Here is a 10,389-nt window from a genome sequence, read left to right as displayed (position 1 = left end):
CCGTAAAAACACCATCCTTGCTACAAAGAGGAAAAACCCACACCTTCCGTGAGTAATCATCAATGAATGTAGAAAAATATGATGCACCTTCTAACGAATAGTAGGCATAGGCCCACACAAATCACTATGAACCAACTCTAGTGGCTCACTTTTTCGTTTACCAATCCTCTTATGCGACAACTTGGTTTGCTTGCCATAAATGCACTGCTCACACGTAGAAAACTTATCAAAGTCAAGAGATGGGACATAACCAAAACGAGACAATATTTCCATTCCTTTTTGGTTGTGGTGTTCAAGGAGGAGCCGCATACAGTGGAGGAGAAGAATGCAAGTTCGTCCACTTTATCATCAAGCAAGGAAGTAGTCCACTATAAACCTATCCCGAGAGTTGTCCCTATCCTTAAGGAGGAGGAAGCATCATCTTCAGATGATGAGGAAAAAGTTCACCAACCTGACATCACCCCACTGGAAAATCCATTGCCGCACTGGGTGAAGCAGCTCTATGGCCACAATAATCCTATGCTTGCATCTGTTGCACATCGCCTAAGCTTTCCTCTTCATTCTCCTTGTCGTCGGTCACTAAAGCCCAATTGTATAACAAATTCAGGTCGTGGACTTTGGTCCATTTCCATTCTAGCTTAGTCAACAGATCACATAGAGGCTTTAGGTTGGCAGCCAAGTTGCCCTTCAGTGTGTCTGTCAGATACTCTATGATTTCCTAAAGCTCTAGCTTATTGCTGGGGATATGGAATGAGACTAGTTTCCTTGGGTTGAGTGAGCTTCCTGCCATCATGTAGAGTGGCACAATTGGATCCTCCGTTGGCATGATTGCAGCTTTAGCAGCCTGTCGATATAGTTCTTCCTCATCTGAGAATGATGGTCTGAAGAGCAAGACTCTGACGACGAGGAATATGAGAACTTCTGCTCTATAGGAGATGAAAGTGAGCAAGGGATAGATACAGTAGAGTATGACACAGAAGGGAGAATGATAGAACAAATCAAGGCAGACCTGAGACCCAAGAAGGAAAGGACGAATTGGGGTGAAAAAGGAGTCATGCGGATGGAGTGCGATAGATCTTGGCTAGAACACATGGGAGCCGTGGATTACAAGCAAGGTGGAGTGGCTCATATGGCCCAACCGGCGATGCCACAAAGTAACACTTGGTTGCTCGGTAATAGCGATTACATTGTTCTTCACACCTAACACATATAAGGGATACAAAGTCCCACATTTGGGTCCCTTTGCAATAACAAGTGAACCCTTACAAATCTTCCACGAATGTGAACCAAAAGTGGTGTGAAAACCATAGTCATCAAGCTGCCCTAAGGAAATCAAGCTCTTTGTGAGCTTCGGCACATGGTGTACGTCATGCAAAACAAAAGTAGAACCATTTGGGAATGCAAGATGCACATCTTCCACTCCAACAATGTCACACACATAGTCATCACCCAAGTGGACACATCCCCTCCTACTGCCATCATAGGTAGCAAACCACTCCCTATGAGGAGTCACATGAAAAGATGCACCTGAGTCAAGAAGCCAATCCTATCGTGTTGACGTATCGGATGTGATGAGAGAATCACACAAAAGTGCAGATGCATAGCATATATCTCCATCATCACTATCAAGTGTCTCAATCACTTTGTTCACCTCTTGAACCTTTGCTTTGACTTTATCTTCCTTGTGCTTGTTGTCCTCTTTGTCTTCTTTGTCCCCTTTCTTCTCTTTCTTCCATTGGTAGCAATTCTTCTTTATGTGCCCTTTCTTTCCACAATGAAAGCACTCGACGTCCTTTTTGGAACGAGATTTGCTACGAGACTTGCCTCTCTCTTGAGACTTCCCCCTAGTATGGGACCTGCCTCTCACAATCAATGCACTAGAACCCTTGTTCACATGGTTGTTCTTCCTATTGACTTCCTCAGTGAGAAGGCTACTCTCCACATCAACGCATGTAAGCCCAATGGTAGGTGCCGAATCGCTAACGGCTGTTCTAAATGTATCCCAACTCTCAGGCAATGTCACAAGTAGGAACATAGCTTTGACACCATCCTCAAATTTGATCTTTTGATCTTCAAGCTGGTTGAAAATAGTGTTGAACTCATTCAAGTGTGCGGACACTGTTGTACCCTCTTTCGTGCTCAAATCAAACAACTTCTTTAGCCAGTAAACCTGGCTAGCCACACTCTGCTTCTCATAAAGATTGCATAGCTTTTGCCAAACACCATAAGCTATGGTCTCCCCCTTCACATTGAAGTACACACTTTTGGAGAAAGTAATCATAATAGTGGACATAGCAAGCTCGTCAAGATCCTGCCAGTCTAAATCAGTCATGTCATTTGGTTTAACACCCTGCAACTTGATTGGCCTCACTTGCTTCTTCTGCACTAAGACATTGTAAATCTGTGCCTTCCAAAACGAGAAATTGTTATTGCCCTCCAACTTCTCTATGTTGAACAAAGAATGCTCTGACGATGAAGAAGCCATAATGTGCTCTCAATGGGCAACCAAGATAATGACCAATCAATGTGCGGTATACATTGTAAGCCTATGAAAAATCCAGCAGATTTTCGGCAGTATTTCGGCAATATACCGACAATATAACCATAAACCACTCAATACCAAATGCATAAACTGACTGTCAAAATGACAACTGTCGCATAGGGTATCCTAAATGCATATACCGTGTCATTGACAATGCATAGAGTGCGTAAACAATGCCACATGGCAAATCAGCAATGCAATCCATATGATGTCCTGTACCACATAAGATATACATCCGTCATCCCACGGCTCAAAAGAGACATGTGAGGTCTTTGGCGAGGCTACTCGAGGGCACCCTCTAGTACCTAATCCACCCTGTGATGCTTTACCCAGCACTCACACCGACAGGGCTTCAAAAAAACCTTACTCGACCCTCACACAAGGCTGCAGGAATATCCATGTACATCCACCACATGAGTCATACATTACCACAGTAGTAAGTGACTGTACCGCGTTAAGCGGATGTCCAAAAATGGACCCACAATATCACATACATCAAGTGACCACGTAGATGTAAGATGTGCAATCCAAAAGCGACTACGTGTGAACACGCAAGGTGATCACAACCTACGAGAATGAGGATGTCGATGTTGACGTGGATGTGGATGTGTACTTGCACCTGCTCTTCGACCCTGTACCTGTACCTGCAATGAATGGGCGCAATGCATGCCACTCTCGTGACCCCGCTGTGTAGAGAACAACACGAGAGGTCTCAGCTTCGTAATCTCGTATCGGATTTGTTATGCCTTTTCAGCTGCTCAAATCGTGACAAGATGCACGCTGAGGTTATTGGTATTCTATAGATAGCCTGTCAAGCACTTGTCGCCCAAATGCACTACATATGCCCATTTGGGCTACATATGTGCATTGTGTAGCCCATATGCGCTACACATGCGCATTTGGGCTACACATGGGCATTGTGTAGCCCATATGCGCTACACATGCGTATTTGGGCTCTATGCATAGCCCATATGCGCATGAGTAGCGCCTTTGGGCTCTATGCGTAGCCCAAATATGTTCACATGTGCATTTGGGCTATGCATAGACCTCAAATGTGCTACATGTGCACATGTGAAGCGCATATGGGCTACGTATAGAGCCCAAATGCGCTACATGAGCGCATTTGAGCGCATTTGGGCTACGCATAGAGCCCAAATCTGCTACATATGCGCATTTGGGCTACACATGCGCATTGTGTAGCCCATATGTGCTACACATGCGCATTTCGGCTCTATGCATAGCCCAGATGCGCATGTCATTTGGGCTTTATCTGTAGCCCAAATGCATACACATGTGCATTTGGGCTACACATCAAGCCCAAATGCGCTACGTATGTGCTTGTGAAGTGCATATGGGCTACGCATAGAGCCCAAATGAGCTACATGAGCACATTTAGGCCACGCATAGAGCCCAAATCTGCTACATATGCACATTTGGACTACACATGCGCATTGTGTAGCCCATATGGGCTACACATGCGCATTTGGGCTCTATGCATATCCCTTATGCACATGTGTAGTGCATTAGGCTCTATGTGTAGCCCAAATGCGCTCACATGCGCATTTGGGCTATGCATAGAGCCAAAATGCGCTACATTTGCACATTTGGGCTACATATGCGCATTGTGTAGCCCATATGCACTACACAAGCACATTTGGGCTCTATGCGTAGCCTAAATGCGCATGTGTAGCGCATATGGGTTACGCATGTAGCCCATATGCACTACACAGAACCCAAATGCGCTACATATGTGCATTTGGGCTACACATGCACATTGTGTAGCCCATATGCACCGCAGTAAAAGCAGGCTAATATTTTCTTGCATTTTAAAAAAATAATATGGATGACCATTTGGATGGGTCCATGTAGGAACTGTATGTGCTACACATGCCCATTTGGGCTCTATGCGTAGCCCACATGTGCATGTATAGCGCATTTGGGCTCTATGTAGAGCCCAAATGCGCTACACATGCACATTTGGGCTATGCATAGAGCCCAAATGCGCTACATGATTTGGGCTACGCATAGAGCCCAAATGCGCTACATATGCGCATTTGGGCTACACATGCGCATTGTGTAGCCCATATGCGCTACACATGTGCATTTGGGCTCTATGCATTGCCCATATGCGCATGTGTAGTGCATTAGGCTCTATGCGTAGCCCAAATGTGCTCACATGCGCATTTGGGCTATGCATAAAGCCCAAATGCGCTACATATGCGCATTTGGGATACATATGCTCTATGCGTAGCCCATATGTGCTACACATGCACATTTAGTCTCTATGCGTAGCCCAAATGCGCATGTGTAGTGCATATGGGCTATGCTACACATGCGCATTTGGGCTACACATAGAGCCCAAATGCGCTACACATGAGCATATGGGCTATGCATAGAGCCCAAATGTGCTACATATGCACATTTGGGCTACACATGCACATTGTGTAGACCATATGTGCTACACATGCGCATTTGGGCTCTGCGTAGCCCATATGCGCATGTGTAGCACATTTGGGCTCTATGCATAGCCCAAATGCGCTCACATGCGTATTTGGGCTATGCATAGAGCCCAAATGCGCTACATATGCACATTTGGGCTACATATGCGCATTGTGTTGCCCATATGCGCTACACATATGCATTTGGGCTCTGTGCATAGCCCAAATGCGCATGTGTAGCACATATGGGCTACGCATAGAGCCCAAATGTGCTACATGAGCGCATTTGGGCTATGCATAGAGCCCAAATGTGTAACATATGCGCATTTGGGCTACCCATAGAGCCCAAATGTGTGCGTGTGTGTGTTGGTAGGAGTGAGAAAGAGAGAAGGGGTAGAGAACTATCTCTCTGTATCTCATTCTCTCTCTCTCTCTCTCTCTCCGTATCTCATTCTCTCTCTCTCTCTCTCTCTCTCATTGCCATGTGTGTGTGTGTGTTGTGTTGTGTGAGTGCGTGTGTGTGGTGGGAGTGAGAAAGAGAGAAGGGGAAGAGAACTCTCTCTCTCTCTCTCTCTCTCTCTCTCTCTCATCAATGTGGGTGTGTGTGTGTGTGTTGTGTGCATATGTGTGTGGGTGGGAGGGAGAAGGAAAGAAAGGGGGTAGGGAACATGAGAGGGAGGAGAGCAAGGGAGCATACCTAACTCTCCCTCCTCTCCTTGTGTGTGTGTGTGTGTGTGTGACAGGGGGGAGATGGGGGGAGAACAAGGGGGAGAGTAAGGGAGGGGAGTAGGGGCATACCTGTGTGAGCTTGTTGAGGGTTTTCTTGCACCATGTGGCAAAATGAGCCCGTGGTGCAGGGAATACCCTTTTTTTTTAAATTTCCAGGACCGTGGTAATAAGTGCGGTAATAAGCACGGTAATATTCGTGATAAAAATCGCGGTAATATGCGCGGTAATGCACCAATAAGGTGGAAGGCCTCTTTCTCTCTACTCTTCTTCAATTTCTCTCTCCTAAGCGTGGTAAGAAGAGAGGAAAGCTCCCCATCCTCTCATAGTGGGGGCTAGGTGATTGTGTAGGGCTTATTTTAGCCTCTAGGGAGCCAAGGACACTATGTAACCTAAAATATGTGTAGGGGGGTATTTATATAGCCTCTAGGGGGCCACATGACTATGTAGGGCTTATTTTAGTCTCTAGGGGGCCAGGTGACTATGTAGGGCTCATTTTAGCAACAAGAGGCGCCTCTCTTCTTGTAGTTCTTTGTTTGATTGGCTCAGAATCTACTAAAAATGAGTTTTACCACTCTTTTTAAGACTTGCTAAATTGCTCACATTCTCTCTCCTCCATTGGGTGCTCTTGGAATGAAAAGTTTTCTCATTTTTCCCTTTCGTGCTAATTCCACTTACATTCTTTCTCCCTATCCACAATATTTTGGAAGAGAATCTTTCCTTTCTTACTCAAACTCGGGTATGTCAACCTTCTAAACGAAAAACTCCAAGGGGGTAATTTTTGAGTAAGAAAATTCATACTATTAGATATACACAGTTCTCTAGGAAACTCTAAGTTCACTAACTTACCTTCAGAAAATTAATTTATATTTTCTCTCTGATAGTGTAAAAGTTCATCATATTCCTTTCTTTATGAGCTATTATTTGTCCATATATGCTACTTCTTGAAAAATATATGCTCAATAAAGAGTCTTTAAGATGTAATTTCCTAAAAAATTTCAAGAAGAAGGAAATTTTGGAATTAAATTTTGGAGAAATTGGATTCCTAAAAAACCTATTCTCTTAAAAATGAAAAATATCATAACAACCTCGGCACTTGGATGTGTGTGTGGTTAAGAGGAAAGAAATCTTACATTAAAAACTAATGTTATTATTATATGATCAAATATTAAATTTATGAAATTAGAGCTCTATATTATAGATTTCAATGTATTTTATTGTCTAGATGAGCTCAAATGATGTTTTCCATTCAATTTGAGTGGCTGTATGACTATGTTTTGATATCAAACGTGAAAGCCATGACACTTTTGAAATCGCCAACGAACTGCCCGTTGAGGACCTTTCCAAAAAATTAGTTCTTCGGAGAACTATCCTTGTTAAATGATATCAAAATAACTTGTGATAGTTTTCTAGAGAGCTGTGATTTATGTGAAAGGTAAAGTTCTCTTAGAACTACTATAGGTAGCTCAAAATACCTTGATGTTTAATTCATCTAATGTGATCATTTCACTTTTGAATTTATGAAAATTAATGTTTATCTAGAAAAAATATCTTTAAAAAGATAGTTCAAAGGGAAACTACTTTTGAAAAATTTAGATAATTTATATCTTTGACCCATTTAACATGACATTTTTCCCCTTTGCTTGGACGCTCGAAAATTTTCGCCCGAAAAATGGACGTCCCACTTAAATCCTACTATTTCTTTCACATTTTTTTAATTGGGTATGTAGTATATATAAAGGGGTCAATAATGGATACATTACACTCGCTTGGAATCTCAATGAATCCCACCAATGATACTCATTCATATAAAACGATGAGTGGTAGTTTTTCTTTTCTAGACCTTAGTAATTTCCCTCTAGGAGAGACTTCAACTTTCACGCCTATCCCAGTAATGAGCACTATTGAAAGTGCACAAGTTTGTGACATCCATGGCTGACACTACGCCACTATGAGCTAGCTATTTACCTACATCAGTCCCCACAATTGACACAAATATGCACAACCCATGGTGTTATAATTCATGCTAATCGTGCAACACCTACACCTCCTAGCACCCCAACTACTTATGCTAATCATGTTGTAATTCATGCTAATCGTGCAACACCTGCACCTCCTAACACCCCAATTTCTTATGCTTCACAACCACCTCATACCACTTATTACTCGAGTCGAGCCATACTGAATTTTGTACCGTATCCCACAGTAGGACCCACATTCCATGCTGCTAAAGCATACACACCACCCATGTACCCACCAATAGTAGCAACATCTCTGGTTTTGTACCACCAAGACTAACCCCACTAGGCTTTGGTTTTCCAAAATCAATACTTGTGATTGTGCCTATAGATATGACCTTATGCGGCACCAGTAGTACTTACTATACTAGCACCACATCGGCTCCAACTCATCTCAATGATTTGGCAGCCTTTTCTCAGATTATGGGTAAAACCATTACAGATAGTATGAAAGAGCCGATTGAGAGAGGCACATGAAGTAAAGCATTCCAAATTACTAAGACCATGCATAAATTCAATGAAGATGGAGATGCTAGGAGACACCTTGAAGTTTTTGAACAAGTATGTGAAGCTTTATCTAACGGTAAAGCAGGTAGAACTCTCAGAGTTCAAGAACGCACTTAGTCAATAAACCTTACGAGATTATTCTTGAAGTAGTTTGTTCATGAAGGAGTGCTTTGGGGAGTTGTTTCACAACTTCAAAGAGTTGGGAAGGAAGAAGGAGAGTTGGTTAGAGATTTCATTAGCTGCCTCAAATAGGTCCACTCTCATTGCACTGCACATGAACACTTCACGAATAACCAATTCCTTCACAGATTCATCCATGGAATTAAATATGAGGAGATAAAAAATGGCTTAGTCATTAGAGGTATCTCTAATTGGGATGACATCATAGCAAATTCTATTCACTTGGAAGATAATCTAATGATCAAGGGAAACTAAGTCTAATCCGAGGCTAAATATATTTCCTCTGTAGCATCTAGACATGATTCGATGACCATAAAAGTTAGTGCTAAGGAGCAAAATATATTTTAATATGTCCATGACAGACTTTACCAAAGCCATCCAAGATACGCTTAAGGTAAACCATGCTCCTCAGAACACCCATATGTACCCATAAAGAAAGTAACAATGATGCTCGATATGCTATGGTGTTTATAGGACTAGTGAATGCCTAACCTTTAGGGCCAAGTTTAATGGTATTTGTAACTTTTATGGAAAGTATGGTTATGAGTCATGTTATAGCACATTAGTGAATGTAAGCAAATAGAATTCCATTAGCTTTTCCTGCTCCACCACAATTACCTCCTATCATGTCTGCCACTACTACTAAGCAACCATCGTAGTAATTGGTAATAAGGAACCAGCATGCTAGCCAGACTACACCCTTACCACCACCACTTTTAGGACCACAACCTCTACATCCTAGAACCATACATGTCAATCGAATTCGTTATGAAGAATTTATGTAAAGGCCATATGTGCTAATATAGCATATATGGTGTAATTAGAGAGCACATGCACTCTCCTAATACACCATATACACTACATGAGCATATATGGCCTTTATACAAAAGCCATATGCATTGATGTAGCATATATGGTGTGTTTGGAGAGTGCACAAGAGCTCTAAACACACCATATGTGCTACACAAGCATATATGGCCTTCGCATATATGAATTTTCTCTCCAAATTTCCCAACTTTATGTTTATATAGTGCACATTTACTCATGTGTTAGCATATTTGTGCTACATAAGTGGAAATGCATTCATGGAAGAGCCCATGCAGCGAGTGCTTTTTGATGCATCTTCTTAATACTTGTTTCAGATGACTGATGAGGACTGTCATTCTAAATGGCACCTTGGAGGCCAATTTAGCTTCACTAAGCTATTAAACGTAAGTGTCCTCATACATGCACACTATGAACATAATGTTTTTCTCCTTTTGAGTATATATAATTTACCCTCTTTTTACACAATGTATCTCTTATTTTTAGGATCTGCAATCCACCTATCACACCCATCAAAGATGACCTCGATCTTCTGTATGTTTATCAAATGTGAGAGGAGATGTTTTGATTCTCACAAGTCCTTAGTGCATGCTATAGTCCATAGCATCTAGCCTCACTAGGAGGGTATGGGGCAAGTTTATCATTTCTATCTCCAAAAATTTAGTCATTCCCTCCTATAACTACAGGATTTACATAGCCAACACCTCTTTAATCAGCACCTCCTAGTAACTTGCAATCTCCTCTTCCTAGTGTACCTCCTAGTAATTTGTAATCTCTTTTTCCTAGTGTAGCTCCTAGTAATTCCCAATATCCTATTCCTAGTAATATACCGTCTCCATTTCTTGAAGGATAATGTTGGTCACCCATATGCACTTTAGAAGATATCTCTTATTGTAGTTCAAGGAATCCACGTAATTCAGGTTCTCGTGCCTCCTTCGACTTTGGTTCTAGATCTTCTCCTCAATGTAGTAGCTCAAGGGGGAAGTTGTCTACCATTCTTTGGCCATGCTCGTGAGATAGATGATGATATTGAGGCTGATAATCACCGCCTCTACTATGAGGTCTTGCAATAAAATGGGGGGCCAATTCTCAGTTCTCAATGCCTCCTTCACATAGCTAACTTAAGCAGCCTCTTGATTCTACTTGCAAGAAC

The sequence above is a fragment of the Lygodium microphyllum genome, chromosome 16, assembly GCF_053477565.2.
Source record: "Lygodium microphyllum isolate KBCC chromosome 16, Lygodium_microphyllum_v1.1.10, whole genome shotgun sequence".
In the NCBI taxonomy this organism is placed as follows: domain Eukaryota; kingdom Viridiplantae; phylum Streptophyta; class Polypodiopsida; order Schizaeales; family Lygodiaceae; genus Lygodium; species Lygodium microphyllum.
Note: the sequence above shows the minus strand (reverse complement) of the source record.